This window comes from Podarcis filfolensis (genome assembly GCF_964270895.1).
Source record: "Podarcis filfolensis genome assembly, chromosome: 3".
In the NCBI taxonomy this organism is placed as follows: Eukaryota; Metazoa; Chordata; class Lepidosauria; order Squamata; family Lacertidae; genus Podarcis; species Podarcis filfolensis.
In genome coordinates, this window is record NC_139606.1 from 118,646,402 (window position 1) to 118,668,943 (window position 22,542).

A 22,542-nucleotide genomic window follows, 5' to 3' on the forward strand; every position below is an offset into this window, starting at 1 on the left:
GATTTTATCTTCTGCTATCTGACATCCATCTGTCATGCAAAAAAAGGAAAAGAGGTGGGGTGTATGCTTTCCATTTGTACCGCAACTCCAGGAAATAGACCTGGAGCTAAGGTACGTGCTTCTCCAAAGGCAAACAGGACTGCACACTTCGGAGGACAGAAACTGCCTCAAAGATTACCCAGACAAGCACCTCCTCCCCCCAGACAGAGATTTCCCTTCCCAGGCTTGCTCTCAATCCAGAGAAAAGAACCCACAGGAAAATCTGCATAAAAGCCATTCAGTGAATTAAAACAATGCCCTGAACATTAAGGCTACCAAGAAACAGCTGGACAGAAACTCCTCCAAGCTAGAAGCAATCAAACTTTCCGAGGTTCAGGGGAAGGGAAGCAAACCATTTAACATTTTTATGGGTGAGGGACTGCAAACTGACAACGCTAGCTTGCCAGCTACCTCCTTTGGGAAAAAGAAGACGAAGAGGAGGAAACTTAACAAGACTAAACAGTTTTCAATCATGGCGTAAGGAGGGCAGGTCATCAGCACCCATGGATTTTCAGCATCAACCGGTACTCGCTGGAACACTGTTCAAACTTTAGGTTTAGTGGTAAAGCCTAAAATAGCTCAAGCCCAACACACCTAAGATGATCGCATCCAGCCATGTATTTTTGATCACAGGTGGCTGCTTGTCCTGAATCTTCTGGATAGGATTGTGGCGGCAGATGATGATGATGATGATGATGATGATGATTTGCATCGCCTCCTCAATCTTATTGCTTGCCCAAGTCCCTTTGAAAAACTACAACCCACAAAACCTGGTGTATTTTTGGATGACCCCTCAACCAAACGTATATATCTGGCTGCTAAGGAGAGGGCATTTTTAATTCTCCTCTTTTAAAAATAACAATGCTTTGGATTGAGTACCTATTAAATAATTAGGATAATTACAGTGCCAACACCAGCTGGTGCTATATAAAGGTTCCCATATATCAATGCCATTCCTCAATGCAAGTATATTAAAAGCCTGCCATTAGTATAAAAACCTTGTTAAAGTGTATCTCAAATTTTCATTTTAGTTCTTAGATTGGGGTGGGGAACCTTCAGGCTATGGGGGCTCCAATTTGACCAGTAAGGGCATTTCCCCCCAAATCACACCCATCAGCTGTTGTCACTGGTGATGTCAGCTGGGGGGGGGGGGAACCTACCTGGTCCAATCCCTTCAACCTCTGTAAAGTCTCTCTCTCTCTCTAAAAAAAAAAAAAAAGATAATGCAGCAAAAGCAAGGAGACCCTGTTTTCTTTACTGCTGCACAACAGAGCAGTCCCTTTCAGAGCTGCTGTTTGCTTTATGCAGACCCTGGCTCTGACAGGGACTGCTCTGTCATGCAGCGATGAAGAAACAGGGACTCTTTGAAGGAGTCTCCTCACCCACCCCCCGCCTTCAAAAACCACTGGAGCAATCTTTAAAGAGGGGAAGAGTTTGTTGCACAGAGCGTTCAGCCCCCGCTCAGGTAGGATCACAGGGGCTGCCTTAAAGCAGGCGCCCTTTGCGCAATTAGCTTCCTATTGCATGTGCTTTCATGGACAACCTCCTTCACTGATTGCAACCAGTCTCTGATGACACCGGTTGCTGCCCACCTCTTAATTAGTTGGCTTTCCAGGTGCCGCAGAACTTTTGTCTGATGCTGCTGGTTTTAAGATAGCCCCTCATTTGGAAAGTGTGGGATTAGTTACTTTCAATAAGAACGTTAACAAGTTTCTAGATAAAATAATATATTGAGTTTACAACAGTGTGGTCAACCTGCTTATAATAAAAGATATACAAGATATTGATGTGCTAACCATTTTTTTTTAAGCAGACATTTAGCGTTACATATTGCTCATATAATTGAAATTTCAAAATGCATGATCTCATAGTCACTGCAAGACCTTCGCTACAATAAGCTTCCAGATTCTTATATACATATATTTAAAAATCTCTCAGTGCACATTAAATAAAGATCTGCATAATTTCATGAGCACAAGACACAATGCCCACATTTATAATTGAAATCAAATTTCTTTCACTCAGTTCTCATTCACTGAAGACTGAAAGGTTTGTTAATGTGTTAGGTCTCTCTGTCAGATTTCTTAAAAGCCTGGAGTTGTTTCTCCACCCAACCTTGAAGACTTTTCAGTATTTACTGTGAACGAAGCCAAGCAGTCACCTCTGGTTCTTATAAATGTTAACACGAACATGCAGGGAAAGGGGAGACTCTTTTCAGAGCTAACCGAATTATGCTCACCACTGAGCCGAGGACTGTTCCAAGAAGAAAGCATCTCGTTAGCTACCTTACTAAACATCTTAATATTGTCTAAACAAACCTCCCAGCAATTTATTCTGTTCACACTTTGTAGGCAACGAAGCGAAGTGCCTTTTCCTTGCACCCTCTCTCTCCAATCTGAGACACCCAACATATGGCTAAGTGCGAGTGAGCTGCATGCAGCTCCTGTGTAAAGCACACACACACAAAACACAAGACGCAGAATATAAGGAAATGGAGTGATCACTTGGGGGACCAAGTTTCAGCGCCTCTCTCAGATTCTGTCCCCAACGCCTGTGGTCTCTGCACACGGAGTTCTTTCTGCAGGATAAAAAGGGTAAACGGTCCCCTGACTATTAGGTCCAGTCGTGGCCGACTCTGGGGTTGCGGCGCTCATCTCGTTTTACTGGCTGAGGGAGCCAGCGTACAGCTTCCGGGTCATGTGGCCAGCATGACAGAGCCGCTTCTGGCGAGCCAGAACAGCACACGGAAATGCCGTTTACCTTCCCGCTGGAGCAGTACCTATTTATCTACTTGCACTTTGACGTGCTTCCGAACTGCTAGGTTGGTAGGAGCAGGGACAGAGCAACGGGAGCTCACCCCGTTGCGGGGATTCAAACCGCCAACCTTCTGATCGGCAAGTCCTAGGCTCTGCGGTTTAACCCACAGCGCCACCCGCGTCTGCTGCAAATGCATCACTGCACAGCCAGGGGTCAGCTCCTGAACGACACTGCCGTGCCCTCATTCCTCCCTTGAGTCCAATCGTGAAAGCCCCAACAGTACAAGTCAAAGCCTAAGCTCAGCTTTAATTTTAATTTAATATATTTGGTTTTGCACACTGCCTTTCATTATGCATATCCAAGTTTGCAATAGAAATGTTTAGACCTTAAAAGGAAACGGCCAGATACAAAGCAATAAAATTTACCGAGGCCAGGGCGAGCTAATAATGTTGTTCCCCAGTTGTGCTTTTGCACAAGGGGGTGGAAGACAGTAGGTGCACCTGCCTCTAGGAAATTAGCTCCTGCCTGAGCAAAAGGACTGCCACTCTAAAACAAGTTGAGCTTGGCATGCAACTACTTGGCACAGACACTCTGCTCGTGCCTCTTCCTGTTATTCCCTCAACAGCACTATTGATCCTGGGATTAACGGGAGAAACTGTCCACAAGATGACAAATCCTGCAGGCTTGACATACCTCAGGGCAGGCCGTGGCCTGCGGAACACACAAGGAGCGTGCCTGGTCTTAACTGGAGCGCCTCAGCTTTCTGGATCTGCTTCCAGTTCTTCGCCTGTGCAATAAGCCCTTCCAGCAATTATGGGCCCCATTAAACCAGGTTGTTTTGCCCTCTGTTTCTTGCATCCGGTTCCTGAGTTTCTGCCGAGCTTCTCACCCTCGATACAAACTGGCCGAGCCTTTTGAGCCTGCCAAGCCCCTTGCCTGGGATCTGACCTTTCATCTACCTGTTTTCAAGCCTATTACAGGTGCACCCAGAAAAGAGGCAGGAATACTTGGCGGTAAAGTAATGCTAATACGCGCTAGCTTGGGTCTCTTCTAAGGGAAGCCGAGATATGGTATCTATGATTAATCACTTTGGTAGTTTTATCCTTGCGTTTTGCTTCATTTCTGCATCCGGCAGCATTTTCCTATGAAGCTGCAGTTTGATACTTGCCTTATCCAAGGTGAAATAAAATGAACTGCCCCCTTTTCACTATGACAGGGGAGGGGGAAAAAGAGAAAGTAGCTTTCTGGCAGATGGATCAAACTTGGCCCTCCAGCTGTTTTGGGACTACAACTCTCATCATCCCTACCTAACAGGACCAGTGGTCAGGGATGATGGGAACTGTAGTCCCAAAACAGCTGGAAGGCCAAGTTTGGCCATGCCTGAAACAAATTAAAGGCTAAGACTGGCCACATGACATTACCAGTTAACAAAGGGGGGTGGGGGTGCACAATGGGGGTGTCACATTTTACAGGAACCCTGTGTTCATCACCTTGCCAATTTATGCCCATAAGTACAGGGACATCCAACTCCCAAGAGACTGTGATCTACTCCGGGTGGGGGGCGGGCGGACTGGCAGTGATCTACCCATTTTGGGGGGAAGGGCTTCCCAAAGTTGTTGACATTTTTTTAAACGGTAAGTGTGCAGACAACAATGGAACACACACCAAATGCGATGCAGGAAACAACAAGAGGGGAGGGGGCGGATACATGATTGTAAACAACGTGAGCTATAAGGATCCTGCGATCGATCACGATCATCCAGAGGTCGACCTGTCAATCGCGGCTGACCGGTTGGACACCCCTAGAGTTATAACCAAACCTATCCCAGCCCATTTCAAGCAAGCTAGCGCTATCCTGGTAGGAAGTGGGGGTTGAGGGTAAACTCAAGCCTTTTGCCAAACACATTATACTATTGAGGTACTAAAACTTGGGGTGATGATAACAGAAGCCTGAAATTCCTTTACATCTAAACAACATAATTTACATATTATACAGGAACTAAGCTACATCTGGTGAACATGTGGCACTAACACAAAAGACCGCCATTAGAAACCTTTTATTACATTTATTTTCCCAAATTGTTTATTGTTTTAAATGCTTTTTATCCCACCTTTCTTAAAAAGTAAGCAGTAAGTAAGTTTACAAGTCAAGTAAGACAAAAACATGAACTGAACTCATTAACAGCAAACAATAAATATGAACAAATGCCCAGAGGTTTCAAGTCTCCTGCTGCGGGTTTCATAATCTAATGCATCAATAGATTCCAGAATTAATTCCTAAAATATCTGCCTGGTGTGTGCCTTTGGGAAGAAAATGCATGGATGTGGGGCACAGGCCCACAACACAAATTTGTCTAACTGCCACCAGACAAATTCAGAGGGTAAGTGGATAGGACCTCACCCGCACAGCATTTTGAGTGCTCCCAGCCACCAAATGAAAAAAAAAAAATAGAAAGAAGAGGAAACGATGCCTTATGAGGAACGGCTAAGGGAGCTGGGCATGTTTAGCCTGGAGAAGAGGAGGTTAAGGGGTGATATGATAGCCATGTTCAAATATATAAAAGGATGTCACATAGAGGAGGGAGAAAGGTTGTTTTCTGCTGCTCCAGAGAAGCGGACACGGAGCAATGGATCCAAACTACAAGAAAGAAGATTCCACCTAAACATTAGGAAGAACTTCCTGACAGTAAGAGCTGTTCGACAGTGGAATTTGCTGCCAAGGAATCATAGAATCATAGAATCATAGAATCATAGAATCATAGAGTTGGAAGAGACCACAAGGGCCATCGAGTCCAACCCCCTGCCAAGCAGGAAACACCATCAGAGCACTCCTGACATATGGTTGTCAAGCCTCTGCTTAAAGACCTCCAAAGAAGGAGACTCCACCACACTCCTTGGCAGCAAATTCCACTGTCGAACAGCTCTTACTGTCAGGAAGTTCTTCCTAATGTTTAGGTGGAATCTTCTTTCTTGTAGTTTGGATCCATTGCTCCGTGTCCGCTTCTCTGGAGCAGCAGAAAACAACCTTTCTCCCTCCTCTATGTGACATCCTTTTATATATTTGAACATGGCTATCATATCACCCCTTAACCTCCTCTTCTCCAGGCTAAACATGCCCAGCTCCCTTAGCCGTTCCTCATAAGGCATCGTTTCCAGGCCTTTGACCATTTTGGTTGCCCTCCTCTGGACACGTTCCAGTTTGTCAGTGTCCTTCTTGAACTGTGGTGCCCAGAACTGGACACAGTACTCCAGGTGAGGTCTGACCAGAGCAGAATACAGTGGCACTATTACTTCCCTTGATCTAGATGCTATACTCCTATTGATGCAGCCCAGAATTGCATTGGCTTTTTTAGCTGCCGCGTCACACTGTTGGCTCATGTCAAGTTTGTGGTCAACCAAGACTCCTAGATCCTTTTCACATGTACTGCTCCTAGATCCTTTTCACATGTAGGAGTGTGGTGGAGTCTCCTTCTTTGGAGGTCTTTAAGCAGAGGCTTGACAACCATATGTCAGGAGTGCTCTGATGGTGTTTCCTGCTTGGCAGGGGGTTGGACTCGATGGCCCTTGTGGTCTCTTCCAACTCTATGATTCTATGATTCTATGATTCTAGGAAGAGGCAGGAGACACCACTCCTGTTCATGGCCCTCCAGTGGTGGTATGTTTTATCACTGAACTAGAGAAGAGTATGTAATCATACGCTGCCAAAAGTGGCAAACCATCTTCAGAGATAGGAATACAGTGAGCTTAGGTGGCAAAGAGGCTGACTTGACTGATGTCTGCTATTACTTGTCACAGAAACAGGACGGTCTGGCTTAGCATTCAAATAAGCCACATGGTGAGCTACAGCCTCACATACTCATTGCGACTTTCTCCTCCGCCTCTGCAGCTGAGGGAAGGAGACTGAAAGCGTCAGTGCTCAGCTTTGAAGAAAGTGCAGTTTCCATTATGTTAGAATAAACTACACTTCCCTGAATACTAACTGTGGTTAGCTAAACCAGGATGTGAAACCGTTGCTTGATCCTGGTTTGTGTGAACTAACCACAGTTAGAATAAACCAGTTTTCAGACTTCAACCGCAACAGGAAACAGCAATTTGTTCAAAACCAAAAGTAAAAACTTTCACTGCCCTCTCTTGACACACAAAGGGGTGGGGAAAGCATATTAAACAGAGGCTCACCATAGTCCACCGTTTAGCAATACCTCTGACTGTTACCATATTAATGGCATGTATGTTTAAGAAGATGACTTGCTGAAGCTGCAGAACCGTTTCCATTCTTTCTATGGGGTTTCTAGCAGAAGGCACTGCATCCTCAAAAAACGACATTACTCAAAGTTCAGTCAGGTGGAAGATGCAATGGGAACAAAACGGTTGTTTTGAAAATTCACTGCCAGTTTAGTGACTTACAAGTTGTAGCTTTGGGGGGGGGGTCATAATTGTAAGGGTCATGGGGTGTGCGGGTTGTTGGGAGAGAGACAGTACTTCTGGTGGGGGAAACACTGTATTCCTTCTAGAGTAGCTTGTCCAACTTTGGTCCCCATCCTGCACTCAGCTCTCACCTGTGGCTTCTAGAAGATATCAGTACGTGACAGCAGCCACACCCTGGGAAACAGCTTTGACTGGCTGGCTAAACCAGGTGAGGGTAGCTTATGGGTCTCAAAGTTAGAGACTGCACGTGAAGACTGCTTCTAACAGATTGAGAAGTTGAGAACAAGAGCGGGTTTCAACAATCAAGAAGGCGGTTTCTGCACATGCTGTGCGGGAAGTGAGGGGCAGATGGGGCTCGTCAACCTGGGAGAAGGAAAACTCCGGCCCTAAACCTCTGCTGCCTTCTGGGATGTCTTCAGGAGAAGAAACGGCTACGGAGTAAACCCTACACAAATCTGGAGTGGGGTCCCTAAGACGTTTGGATGGCACCGTGTAAATCTCCTTCTAGCAACTCCTGCAGCCAAGCTGATGCCAAATGTATTGCTGTTTTCCTTTGGACCACATCAGCGAGGTCGAGAGGGGGGTCTTGTCGTTTTGGCAGCCCAGGACCTCCGTACACACTGCCCAGGCTTGCACCTGGGAAGGTCACTTCGGGTCTGCTAACACAGAGGTTTGACTTCAACTCCATAGGCGCATTCCATTGTCTCTCAAGACAGACAGATGCCGACAAATCACAAGTGTTGAAAGCAATGATGGAAATACACCCCACTCCCTATCCCCAATAAGCCAGATGTTGATATGGCAGATTAGCAGTCATCATGGGACAGAATAAGTGGGTTTTTCTCTGCTCACTGTCCATCAGGGCCATTCTCAGGCTACATCTTAACAAAAGCTCTTGGGTATGCTTAGCCTGGATAAGAGGAGAAACGTCTAAAGGGCTGTCCCATGGAGCCAACTTGTTTTCTCCAGCTCTGGAGAGTTGGACCCGAACCAATGGCTTCAAGTTACAATAAAAAAAATTACTATTTTTTTTAATTATTATTTATTTAATTTCTATACCGTCCTATACCCGAAGGTCCAAAGAAACATAAGGAAAAACTTTCTGACAGTATGAGCTGTTCAACAGTGGAATGGACTTCCTTGGAGGTTTTTAAGCACAGAATGGATGACCATCTGTCATGGATGCTTTGGTTGGGATTCCTGCATTGCAGGGGGTTGGACTAGATGACCCTCTTGACCCCTTCCAACCCTTCAGTTCTATGATTCCTGCAATCAAGCAATTATCCTCTGCTTCTCAAGCCCAATGGCAGCTCGCAATCTGCACTGCAGTTGGGGCAAGGAAGCCATTCTGTTTCCAACATCCACCAAACTGGTGCTTGTGTGCATTAGAGGCGAGTTTGGTAACATCAAGTGCAACATAACAGGGCTTGGTGTTGATAATACACTGAAAACAAATTCACAGAACAAGCAGCAAACAATGAAAAATAAGGATTCCTGCTTTGGGCAGTTCCATCAATTAGTTCCACATTAAGAAAGGCTTCTGTACAAAACTTATCTGACAGGTTTAAACAATTTAAACAGGTTTAAATTTAAACAGGTTTAAATTTTATTTTATTTAAGGAGTAAGGTATGAAATAATCTGGGAAACACAACTTACCTCTACCTTTCCAGAGGTGGAAGATAATTCATGAGGAAACTAAAATCAGACTCTTCAGTAAATCACATAAGCCGAGTAAAGGAATCTTAGAACTTCTGCAAACAGGTGCATCTATCGTCAATGGGCAGCTGTCAGCTTAAGTCTCCAGTAGAAGGCCTCAGCATCAATTGCTGAATTCTGGAGAGGAAAAAAGCAAGTCTTCCAATTAGCTCAACAACCTTGGACTCGAATTCCAGATTAACCATGTCACAAACGAAAATACTTAATTTCCAGATGGCACTCATTGCACGGATCAAAAGTGTTCCCAATTCCTGCAATCCAGGCATAGATGGTGCTTCAACCAATCCTGGGGGACATCAGGACTTGTCCCCCCAAAGTCCCTGTACCTCCACATGCAAAACCAAACCAAAAACCAACCACTAAACTACATGCAGAGGTTATACTACTTCTAAGGAGGGGGTACACTTCAGAAAAGTGCTTTATACCAAGCCAGACCACTGATCCATCTAGCTTAATATTGTCTACAATATTGTTCTCCCTGCCCTACCTGGAGACGCCAACGATTGAATCTGGGCAGTTTGTTTCTGCCTCTTCCTAGCAAAAGGTATTACGGAATACATATTGAAAACAAGTCGCAAAAAGGTCTGCTTCAACACCAGTGCTCTACCCATCTGGCTTCCAGTTCATTCCCCATGGAGCAGTAAGGCTGATGTGAGCTTTTCCACCAGCACCCCACTCAAAGACACTATATATGCCAGAGCTACAGAAAGGCAAAATCCCCTTTCTCTCCTCATTGCCTTCTAGAACCCTGCTTTGATCAGATTTGCTTTCGAAAGCAATTAAGGCAATTGTGTACTTTTAGACCAGTGGAGGGCAAATGCTGGCCATTGGCCCAAAGACCAGAACAGCTTCTGAGAAGTATGTAGAATTCTTCTGTTAAGTTACCACCTGAATGAATGTAGGGATAAGTTCAAACATGCAACAGTATTAAAAGAAAAAGAAAAAAAGCAGTCTGTTAGAAAGACTCTTGTTTTGAACAGCTGGGATTTCCCCGGATGCAGAATTTCCAAGAAGGAAATGCAGGGATTCCTGCACGTGCTGCTGTTGCATTGCATTTGAATCATGAGGGGCTGAAGCAGGGTCAACCTTTCTGCTGCGGATTCTGCAAAGACACCTAGCTATGGGCTGGCTCTCTTTCCTCTTGACATGGAGTCTCGAACTAGTGCTAAAACAGACAAGAGTGGCTGCCTGAATAGTCACTGTCTGTCTGCTGTGTATGCAAAAGATGAAAGTTAGAGGCAAGTGAAGACTTCTTCCTTCCACTCACCGACCAGTTCTTTCTTTTCTTTTCGTTTTTAGTGTTTTCATTGTTCTATATGTTGTAGCAGCAGTTTTCCTGTTTTGCAGTGCCACCTTTCCCAGATAGTAATTTTAATATTCTCAGTGGGGATTTTGTTTTTCTTTAGTGTTTGGTTCAAATTAGAATTTTGTCACTGAGGTTAATGAATGTATTTAAAAATCACGTACTGTTGTATTTTTAATTATTACTTTAAGTTGCCTACAGGCACTTTGTGTTAGGAGATACAAAAATTTTGACAACAACTGAACCACAAAATAATAAAAAGCAGGTCCAATTCACTGCAGATTGTGTCCAACACCGTGTGAGCTGAGTTCTGCCTGCACAATGGGACTTCCCCCTTTCTCTCCCTGCACACTCCCAAAATTTGCTCCCTGAATCCTCTGAAGGGGAGAGGACAGTTCCACTGTACAAACATAACAGCAGAAATGGAAACAGCCCCAGATTCTCAACCGTCGCGATTTCTGTCCAATTATCAAGAGTTATCAAAATATTTTGCTTTGGGCAGTAGCAATTTCAGAATAAAAATCCTGTAAGAGAAATGAAGTATGTCCAACTGGCGTTCAGCCATCTGCCACATTTATGAAACTTGATATGCTAATTTTATTAAGTGCATGGATAAAAAATTGCACGTTAGCTGCAGCCCACAATATTTATTCAAATCCTTTCTGCTGATCAAATTATCAGAGCTTGCTTTATTTGACCTCAATGCAAATGTGACATTAGCATAGTGGTAGCCAAGAAAACACACTCCCATGTGAGTGTGGCTCCACACAGTTATTGCTACACCAGTAAACGGCAACACGTATGGAATACCCTTTTATCAGTGACACCTTTTTTACAAGAGATGCTGCAAGTTACAGTAGTCCGGAGGCATTCCATGCAAAAGACAAAGTCACAAGGCTCAAAGTTTGCAAAAACAACTGTAGCCGCAAGGAGCCCCAGCCACATGGAAGTCATTTTCAGCCAGCACTGTACCAATCCCACATCTTGAATTGCTCCATGGATTATTTTAGATTCAGAGCACAAAGGTTTCCCCTCTTAGGACTCCTCCAGATGACCTGTTCATTGAGTATTTATTCTGATTTTCTTGCAGGGCAGTTATGCAACAAGGAAGATTCATCCTAATTTGTTTGCTGGGTGTATATACGTCTTCCCGTTAATCAGTCTTCACCACTGACTTTTCAGCACATTCCTCCATCACTTTCCTAACAACATTAAAAAAATAAAATAGATTTGTTGTCCTAGCATGTGATGGTTTGTGTATGCTCTTCGCAATAAGCACCCTCTGCTCACTCAGAGAGATATTTACAGTTCTTTATTTTACATATGTACAAGCAGCACAGTACAATCATGCATCCGAATCGTCCGGTTCAGATTCGGGGAGTGGTCTTCTCCTGTTTCTCCTCCAACAGAAAAGACGGGGCAGCTTCATGGGACGTCTCTGATCCCTGCGCTTTAACCTTCTCCTTTCCTGTCCTGAAGGCACAGGCACAGGCTCTCCGTCTGTTCCTGAGCTCCCTGTGCGGTGCTGGGGCTCTGCTTCAGCATCGGAGAGCCTTCCCACCTCCTGGCTCTCTACCTCTTCCCCTTCCATCACTTCCTCTCTGTCTCCTTCTGACTGTTCCCGCTCTGACTCTTCTCCTCCCCCCGACTCAAAGGCGTTCCTTGGGATAGGGCGGCAGAGTTCTTTAGCCCAGTTCAATTATGCAAACCTAAATTTCCATTATGTGCTTGAATCCCTCCTGAAACATTGACATTATATAAGTCCTCTCTCCTGTGCTCCAAAATGCATTGACAAAAGGCTTTTGGCTTATTAATATAAATTTCTACTAGAAAGCTAAAAAAACACACACACCCAACAACCCTTGTAAAGAACAAATAATGATCCCAGAGGATGCATGTGCTGCAGAGGCAAGAAGAAATCTTGGAACGGGACTGTTTGAAGCCTTCCCTTCCTCCACTTCCCACCTAGAAAAATCAAGGTTGTCTTTCTTTTGTGCAAGTGTTGGAACAACCCATTTAGTTTAAAACCAGTAATAGGCATTGCAGAACGGGGAAAATCTCTTCTCCTCTTTGGCCTGGTGACATCTTATTATAAGAGCAACTGCAATTCAAAGATAATTAACACCCACAAATGGTTCTTGAAGGCAATCCACCTATTATGCTTGAATTTCTCTTCCCTTCCCAAAGCCTACGCATTTGCCAAAAGATGTTTTCGTTACTTGCAGACTTTCTTCTTCTTTATACCGCCACTAGACCACATTAATGGATGCCAAGGTCTTTTGCTTCCTTAATGTCATCACAAGCTGTTGCTTCCAGAGTCATCTGCCTTTGAGTGATTCAGCAGAGATGATCGACTGTGGGAGGATTTAACCGGTTTTAAGATGCTTCTTCCATGCACGTAATAAAGTGTGACTGACAGAAACTGAACTTCAATCTGCTACAAGTTAATTGCAACTAATAGCAATAATTGGTTCAGTGTTGTATTTTGCCCCATGCATTAAGCCACAAACATTCTCTTCTTGTAAACCACCCATGAGCTCGAGAGTCCATGGTTCGTCCAACAAGTCTTTGGCATCTGAAACCAGATTCCATGGAACCTACTCTCTTATTAAGGGAATCAGAACAGAATCATTTATTTAAAATAATAGTTTAACCAACAAAGGCAGTTGACACCTGAACAAAATAACCCATGGGATATGCATGACAGCATTGCACAGAATAATTTATTCAATACTGTCCCCCATATGCTAAAAAAGAAACACTTCAACATCCACAGGCTACAAAGACCATGAAATCATTCCTGCTCTCTTGAAATTCCCCAGAAACAGGCACTGGGGGCAAGGGGAGCAAGGCTAGACTCCAGCCTCAACAGGCTCCCTGTTGAAATTCAACCTGCTCCCGTTCTAAACAGCTGCATTCTGCATTACAGATACGGTCAACCACTCCAAAGCGGAATTTTTCACGCTCTCTCCACTATTAAGATTTGATAGTTTATAACAGAAACCCCAACAGCCTTGAGCAGATGTCGCTGTCACTTTCTCTGCCAAAATTCGTAACTTTTGATGGGAAATAGTACGTACTTCGGTGTGTTTTTTTTAATACAGCCAGCAATAAAATGAAAGATTATTATAATTTACTAAGATTCTAAAGAATGATGACTACTGCACATTACCAGTTTTAATTTAATCATTCTAGTTGTATCTGATGGATTATGCAAAGAAGTCTAAAATGCACTTTTATGGCGACTCAGTTCATTTTGAGGGTCCCCCCCCAGCCCTAATTAGAAAAGGCAGTAATTTCCTTTCCTCTAATAGAGCTCAAGTAATATGCCTCAAATTATTTACCTTTCCATCTTCTCAGAATGAAGCAACAGCTCATTCTAAGATCTTTTGAATGAAGAATAAAACTAGAATACTCTGTATTTCTATTATAAATCTAACAATCCAAATACAATCACTTTTGAAGAGGCCCTTCTCTCTTGCTGATCGCTTCGCTACTGCTCAGAGCACAGCACCAGCAGCTTCTCACTCCTAAAAGGGAAGGAGTTTACTACCACAGAAATGGGATTAAGAACAAACAGCTGCGAATGTATAAATGGAAATGAAGAACAGATAAGGCTGGATATAAGCAGTAGTTTCCCCCCACACTGGCGGTAAGAAGAAATCTTCCTTACACAGAAAGCTGCGAGCACCTGCAAACTGAGGTTTAAATAGTCAAGGGTTTGCCCGGGGCTTTCATGTTCAGGTGCCGAGATCAGTCAAAAGGGGGCCCTCTTGGTAGCTCCTCTGCCCTCAGAGGTGGCAGGGAGGGCTGGCAGCTGAGGAGTGGGCCTTCTCCATGGGCAGAGCCAAGGGAGGGCAGGGAGGGGCAGCTGCCACCCCAAGTCAATAAAAATACATTAAAAATACATAACAAACTGAAGTTCTGCCACCCCTAACAAAAAGCCTACCCCTCACAACAAAAATCCTGGCTACGTCCTGGAATTGTAAAACCTATGTGTTTTTTAATTTTTTTGTTTTTTGTTTTTTTGATTTTTTGTATTAATGTGGAAAATTTCAATAAATATCATTTTTTTAAAAAAACAAAACAAAAATCCTGGCTACGTCCATGGCCTTCTCTGTGGCAGCCCCTAAGTTGAGGACCTCCCTCCCGACAGAAGTACGTCTGGCACCTTTCTTATACAACTTTCAGAGAATGTTGAAGACACACCTGTCTACCCCGGCTTTTGACACTTGGGGGATATGTTTGAAGGACGCATCTTATCTTTATTATAGTAGTAGTAGTAGTAGTAGTAGTAGTAGTAGTAATAATAATAATAATAATAATAATAATAATAATAATAATAATATATTTATACCCCGCCCATTTGGCTGGGTTTCCCCAGCCACTCTGGGCGGCTTCCAGCAAAATATTAAAATACAATAGTCCACCAAACATTAAAAGCTTCCCTAAAAAGGGCTGCCTTCAGATGTCTTCTAAAAGTTTGGTACAGTGGTACCTCAGGTTACATATGCTTCAGGTTACAGACTCCGCTAACCCAGAAATGCTGCTTCAGGTTAAGAACTTTGCTTCAGGATGAGAACAGAAATCGTGCTCTGGTGGCGCGGCAGCAGCAGGAGGCCCCATTAGCTAAAGTGGTGCTTCAGGTTAAGAACAGTTTCAGTTTAAGAACCGACCTCCAGAACGAATTAAGTACTTAACCCGATGTACCACTGTAGTTGTTTTTCTCTTTGACATCTGGTGGGAGGGCGTTCCACAGGGTTAGGGTTGAAAAGTTGTTTCAAACTGTTTTTAATACTGCATTTTAAAGATGCAACTTGCCTCGGGACCTTAGGGTGAAGAGTGGCAGGCAGGCAAACAGAAAGGTAGACAGACAGGGCACCTTGTGCCTCCGCAGAAAGCACAGCTATGGCGTCCTTCCTTGGTTCCTGTAGTTTGCTACAGAAGAACAAGCATTGCCTTGTCCCCAACACAATGCCACAGAGGCAAAGGCAGGAGATACGAGAAACAGAATTACACTGGAAAGAGCCCTTTTTATCTCAGACCCACAACTATACTGGAATTACCGTATTTTTTGCTCTATAAGACGCACCAGACCACAAGACGCACCTAGTTTTTGGAGGAGGAAAACAAGGAAAAAATATTCTGAATCTCAGAAGCCAGAACAGCAAGAGGGATCGCTGCGCAGTGAAAGCAGCAATCTCTCTTGCTGTTCTGGCTTCTGAGATAGCTGTGCAGCCTGCATTCACTCCATAAGACACACACACATTTCCCCTTACTTTTTAGGAGGGAAAAAGTGAGTCTTATAGAGCAAAAAATACGGTACTTTTAACTTCTTTTATATATGGAATAGTTCTTAAATGTTTGCATTGTTTTTATATCTGGAATTGTTCTTTCCTTGTTGTTTACACTTTTCTTGTTTTATTACTGTATACATATTTTATTGCTATAACCCGTGCTGGGATCTTTAGGTAAAGGGCAGGTAAGCAATCTAACGTACAAACAATCGTATCATATCCCGCTACCAGTCTCCTATGTTAACAGCCATATTGTCAGTACTTTATCTATTATAAGAAAGTCGTGTTTGCCTGAATGGCCCTGAGGAGGTTCTAAATGTTAAGATCACTTATTTCACTGGAGAAATCGGTGAAGCAGGTAGAACAGAACACAAATAAGAATACATTTGTCAGTGGGGTTTGAATGAGAGAAGGAATGCACTTCTGAATGTAAGAAACAGAACAGAATTCCAAAGGGAGAAATGGGAAGACTGTGAACTTTAAGACAGAAAAAGAGAGGGTCACGAACATTTAGTCAATGCTGGTTATGTGCCAACGTCACTGGCAGCAAACTACAGTGGTACCTTGGTTCTCAAATGCCTTGGTACTCAAACACTGCAAACCCGGAAGCAAGTGTTCCAGTTTGCGAACTTTTTTTGGAAGCCGAACGTGCTTCGTTTTCTTTTCTTTTCTTTTGTTTTTAATAAATTTTATTAGTATTTTCCACACAACAACAACAACATGAAAGGTATCGAAAAATAACAATACACACCACACCAAAATCAACATTCGAAAACTAAAGAAAGCAACAACAACAACAGCAACAAAAAATAAATCCATATCTTACAAGTTAATACTATAAACACTAAAACAACAACAAGAAGACATTGACTTCCACCAATCCCACAGTACCTCTTTTATCTCTCATTGTGTCTTCCTGTTTTCCTGTTTTCCTTATCATCTCTATCCTAACATCTAGATATAAATCCCTCTTTCATATCCTTTCACTTCACAAGGTTATTCCAGACTCAGCCAGATTTCTGTCCAAAAAACCCTGACTTTTGAGGTATTCATTTAGGCACTCCCATTCTTTTTTTACTTCACTTTTTGGTTTTTGGAACGTGCTCTGTTTTGAGTGTTACGCTTCCGATTTGAGTGCCACACTTACGTTTTGACAGTTACACTGAGGTCTGTCTGTTTTTGCTATTTATTTTGTGTTTTTGTTTCTGCGGCTCTTTTGTTTTTGTGACTGGATGGAACCTAGTTCAGCTACTGATTGATTGATTGATTGATTGATTGATTGAGTGACTGCAGTACATTGTTTATTGCTTTCATTTTATGGATCAATGGTCCCGTTAGTAAAATTCATGTTAAATTGCTGTTTTAGGGGTTGCTTTTAAAAGTCTGGAACGGATTAATCCATTTTGCATTGCTTTCTATGGGAAAGCGTGCCTTGGTTTTGGAACGCTTTGGTTTTGGAACGGACTTCCGGAACGGATTAAGTTTGAGAACCAAGGTACCACTGTAATGCCCTCTGGAATGAAGGCAATGTTTTGTGATTAGGCATTTCACCACTTTTCAAAACAAACACCAAAAATGAGATCCTGGTGTTATCTTTTGGCACCTGATTCAAAAGAGGATAAAACACTATGCCTTCTGAGAAAGCCTTGCTCTCACCGTGTAAGGGCTTTATTTGGCCTCACTGATGCAGCCAAATGGATTGACTACATAACATTGCGCCATCATATTCACTAAATGTTTCCCAACTAGCTGGGAAGCCCTAACCCAACCACAGGGGGCAGGGGATGGGGGTTGAGAGAGAAGGAAAATAATTCTGAGCAGGAAATGGAACAAAGGACAATGACTGGTAAATTTTCTAAGATGTTATTACTCTCAATTAAGGATTCTTTTCATAGTTTAAAGCCAGAAAAGGAAAAAGGGGTGCATTTGGTTCTGTTCTTGAATACAGGTTTAGGATTGGCAAAGGCTTTGTGCCAAGCTTTTATTACATTCAGTCACCTGTCCCCACCTTGCAATATAATTATATTTTAAATATGTTGATAACACCGTAATGTGATAGATCCAAGTACATAAACAGAGGGGATATGAATACAAACCAGGCTTGTTTATTATAATCCTAGGTTGATCATTAAACATACCAAAGCAAACAAATGATATTGTACAACTCCGTGAAGGTAGGGTAGCCAAGCCATGACCAAGAGCTTGAATGTATAATTAAAAATGTGGGCAGAAAAGCTAATTACACATAACCAAACCACAAACACCCTCCTCAAAAGCGGGGACGGGACGGGACACGAATTGCCCAGTATGGAGCTCACAGTACAAGTAGGATTTCTGCCAGGAATTGTCCATCTCTGGCTAAATAGTTATCTTCCTGTGAGTTTAGTGAGTCAAAAAGGGAGGGTTTTTTCTGCTTTATTTTCTGTGGAGTTTTTTTTTCCATTTCATAAGTCCATTAGTAGCAACAAATGGGTGTCAACTGCAAATGCAATATTAAGGAAGCTTAGCAATTTCAACATTTTTAGTTTGTTTACCCAATACAAGTTAAACGAACATGCTCAATTAGATCACTGTAATTTATGGAAAAATATTGTAGAATTTCGGCCTGTGCAAATCACCCTAATTTCTTCCCCAATTCAAACGTTTCTGGAGAACCCACCAGCACCCTAAAAAACAGCTCTGTGTGCCCCACCCACCCACGGCAAAGAAAAACAGAGGCATAAATGGAGACATTCACTGGATTAAAGGCTATTTCCCTCTGCAGAGGAGCGTATTTCACAATGGTTTGTAATACTTTGGTAAACTTCCTTAATGGTCAGCTGCCAGCAGAAGCCAGCAATGCCACAGCCTCTTAAGCCCTTGACCACTGTCCAAATGAAATACCCAAGAAGTTATGGCAAAACCACCTTATATAGAATTTCAGCCCCCTCACTACACTATATTCCCCACCTCATATCAGTCAAGAAGCTATACAGCTGGGATGCTTCTCCTCCTATAATCTTTCATTAGATTACAGTGGGTGGCAAACGGATGGGGAAGAGTAAAGGCAATGGATGGGAGAGTAATCGGATGAGCCGGATTGCTGTACCAGCAGCAGCCTTGCATACCCCACCCCTTCAACCCTTTTCTCCAAAAGGGCCCTGGAAAATATAACTAACAGCAAACTAGAAACATGACAGACATGAACAGGTCAACGCACAGTGCAGAGTGAATGTGAGATCTGGCCTGAGAATCTTTGGCATTGGCACATAAATAAAACTGTGGAAAAATCAAATTCATTCTATATACATTCTGAAAGGATTCATGGCAGAATTACTGGGTGACCAAGGCAGAATTTCCAAAATGGCTCAAGACTCACCAGCTCAAATTGTTGGTTATTTTAATACATCAGTATCTTCAAATGACTACAACATATCAGGATAATAATTTACAGGATACGCAACAGAATAAGGTTTGAATAGAATGCCATGGAGAGATGGACTGGGAAGTCCTGAGAGAAGTGACTTGCAATGGATAATGTTTGATGTATGTATATAAAAATTGTGGAAATTGTAGATTAGATAGGTAGATAGAGATAGATAGATGATAGATAGATGATAGATGATAGATGATGACAGACAGATAGATAGATAGAAATAGATAGATGATAGATATAGATAATTACAACTGCCAGGATGTGCCAGTGAGTAACAAGGACCACTCTGGGTCCAGTTCTTCCCAACATTCTGCCTGTAAGTGTCTTCTGCCTATCTAACTATGTTCATAGGATTTTCCCCAAACCAATCTTATCTTGAAATGTTTCCCAACAGTTAAGGAGACAAGCCCCCCAAAAGAAGAGTTAGCCCAACAGGACCTCATTTGCAGGCAAACATTGTTCAAATGAAATATCACACCATACTAATGTTAACGTGAGCAAACACCCTGGATAAGCTGTTGTTGGTATCTGTCTGTCTTGAGAAACAATGGAGTATGCCTCCAGGGTGAAGTCAAAACAGCTGTGTTAGCAGCACTGAAGTGACATCTTCAGTGCGTAAGCCTGGGCAGTGTGTCTGGAGATTCTGGACTGCCCAGATGACAAGACCAAAAGAAAGGAAAGCAATCCATGTGGCACCAGAAACGGCCTTCTTGACCACTGGATCCACTACTAGTCTCATCTGCTCAATCCACCAGAGCCTGTCTTTGCATGCAAGGAAACTCCCTAGCAGTCTCACCAAGGTTTTGATATCCATCGTCTACCCTCACCTGGTTTAGCCATCCAGTCGAAGCTGTTTCCCGGGTGTGGCCACTGTCACATGCTGACAGCTTCTGGAAGCCACAGGTGCACTCATGTAATAATTCACCCAAGCTATGTGCATAACTGGGCCAACTTTCTTACTGCTCCAGAGAGAAAGCTAGAATAGGGCTGGGGTAGGTTAAGGCAACCACAAGCCTAGCATGAAATTTTCAACCTAAGCTTGTAAATGTTTGCTCTCTGAGCCATGCCAGCAAAGAGCATGCAATCATTAGGTGGGGCAGGGGATGGTGGCTTGGATTCAGGCCGGCAGCTTGACTATGGCTAACTCAGTCTAGAGCTACTTCCTAAGGTGCTAAGCCAGAGGGCACAGCTTTAAAAACTAAGGCAAGATGGAACTCCACCGGCTCAAAAGGAAGCTGCAGTATGAACCTCTGGAAACCTCCGCTGATGGCCTTGCAACATCACAGACGTCAGGCAGCAATGCTAACAACTTGCAATCTGCCCCAGCGACACAGAGTATTGACTCCCTTCACAGAATGGAGATGTGAATTAGAAGCATGACACTTGGTCACAGTTCCAAAACACAAATGGGAAGAGGTAGCAGTGCCTGTGTCCTATTTACATAGAAAACTGCTGATCTTTAAATAAGATATGTGTAAAGCCATTAAGAAAACAGGCAGGGAGGAGGCCTTGAGAGCTCTTTGGACAGCCTCTCGCATCACGATAATAAGACGCTATTATATATTCGGCTGTTTTACAGCTGTTAAAAGCTTTTAGAACTATCCACTAACAAACTTGTATCCTTTCCAATCTCTCTCAGCATGACAGAGTAGATGGGACTCCTTCTGTGCTCCACTTTGTAAGACTAATAAAAACTTTCCACTTCCATCTCAGAGCTTTTTTTAATACCATTAAGCTACAAAGCTTCTCTGATTGAACATCCCCGCAAAGTGAGCACATTATTAGTGTTCAGATTTGTCTGCATCTCACCAAACTGGATTAGGAATAGCTCATTTAATTGCAAAATTAATTTAGCAAAGCAGCAGAGCTTTTGAACCAGTGAATTAAAGGATACAAGAAGGGCATTTGACCATCACCTGTTGTAGTGAATGAGTTGCTCCAGAACAAGGGAGCAGATGTCAAATATTCTGTCCTTTGCAAATGAAAAGTAAAAAGGCATTTTACCAGTGCAAGGAAGAGTTTGGCGGGCTTGTGACCCCAAAGAAGAAATACTTGTTGCTTTATCCTCCCTTCAGCAGATCAGAGAAATGTTAAAAAGTAGACACTATTTATTTGCAGCCCCAAAGTGGCTTTGTGAAGCATACCACTATACTGCAAAATCTCTCAAAGGCCTTGCATGACTGCCAGCTTCCCATGCCCCTGACTGCGTATCATCAGAACAGGTCAATTGCTAACTGGTTTGAAGAAAATACTGCAAAGTGGGCACATCCAGGAATCCAACTGCAGTTCACAGGATGGTTTTTGAACAAGTTTCATAGATACCCCAGGGGGTGCAAAATCCATTTTCACATGTGAGCCCACAGGACTAACCTCAAAGCCATCTGATGTGGTAAACTTTAAGTTTCATATGGTAAGGCTACAGCAGGCCGGAAGGCTTCCAGGCAAGATCAAACAGAAGGGCTCATAAGAGATCGGTCTTTTGCTTGCTTGTCCACCTCCTTGCACCAGCATCCCTTAGCAAGATGAGCAAAGAATCATAGAATTGTAGCGCTGGAAGGGACCCCAAAGGTCCTCTAGTCCAGACTTCCTCAACCTTGGCCCTCCAGATGTTTTGGGCCTACAACTCCCATGATCCCTAGCTAGTAGGGCCAGTGGTCAGGGATGATGGGAACTGTAGTCTCAAAACATCTGGAGGGCCGAAGTTGAGGAAGCCTGCTCTAGTCCGACCCTCTGCAATGCAGGAATCTCAGTTGAAGCATCCATGACATGTAGCCATCCAACCTCTGCTTTAAAACCTCCAAGGAAGGAGAGTCCACAACCCCAGCGAGGGAGGTTGCATGGCAAAAGGGAGAGCATGACAGTACTCGTGAAGCCTGCTGGATAGGTGCTTAAGACCACTTGGCCATAGAGCTCTCTTACGGATTAAGATTTGCTTGGGGGAAAGTCCAGTGCTTCAGCCTTCCTGAGTTTGGCCACCACTTTCTTGGGTCTTTGACATTCCCTTCCTGCTTGGCTAAGTAGCCAGGTCTGTCTGGTCACCCTGCCAGCCAGATGCTGGTGAAAGTCCAGGAGAGGCTGGAAGTGAAAGCAGCATGAACCCAATTATGTGCAAGTCATTCCCCTCAGAAAGTGGAGAAAGTTCGTGCAGAATGGGCCTGCATGCACATGACTGCATCACATTACAAGGCTGGGAGAGGCACACCAGTTACCATGCATATCCCTTCTTTGTTTTACACACTTCTATGCCTCCCTTCAATATACAGTAAATATTCTCGGAGTGGCTCATGCAGCAACATAAAGACAGGATGTTAGCAAATGGCAATGCTGTCCAGTCGGGTGTGCACTAGCCACAGAAAACTAGCGCAGCTAAATGTATGAACCAATAACAAAAGAGGCGGTTTCTGAAGATAGCTGACACACATTAATTCTGCGTAGTCAAATACCTGCAGCAGAAGGAAACTATGACTGAACATCTGCATGTTTAGAAAAGAACCCCGCACGCCGGCTGGATTTTCTCTATCCCAAGGCAAGCCACTTACAAATGTTTTATTTGTGTTTTCAATCAGGCTACAGCAAATTAACTCCCTGG

At 43.4% G+C, this 22,542-nt stretch overlaps 1 protein-coding gene across 4 annotated transcripts in view; it reads right to left on the reverse strand.

Moving 5' to 3' along the window:
- The window catches only part of NCOA1 (nuclear receptor coactivator 1), a 281,772-nt gene that overhangs the window by 202,188 nt on the left and 57,042 nt on the right, over nt 1–22,542 (reverse strand). For all 4 annotated transcript variants that reach the window (XR_014545798.1, XM_083604769.1, XM_083604773.1 and 1 more), the window contains exon 2: nt 8,879–9,055. The gene's annotated coding sequence lies outside the window, so the exon portion shown is untranslated. The remainder of the gene's footprint in view (nt 1–8,878; nt 9,056–22,542) is intronic.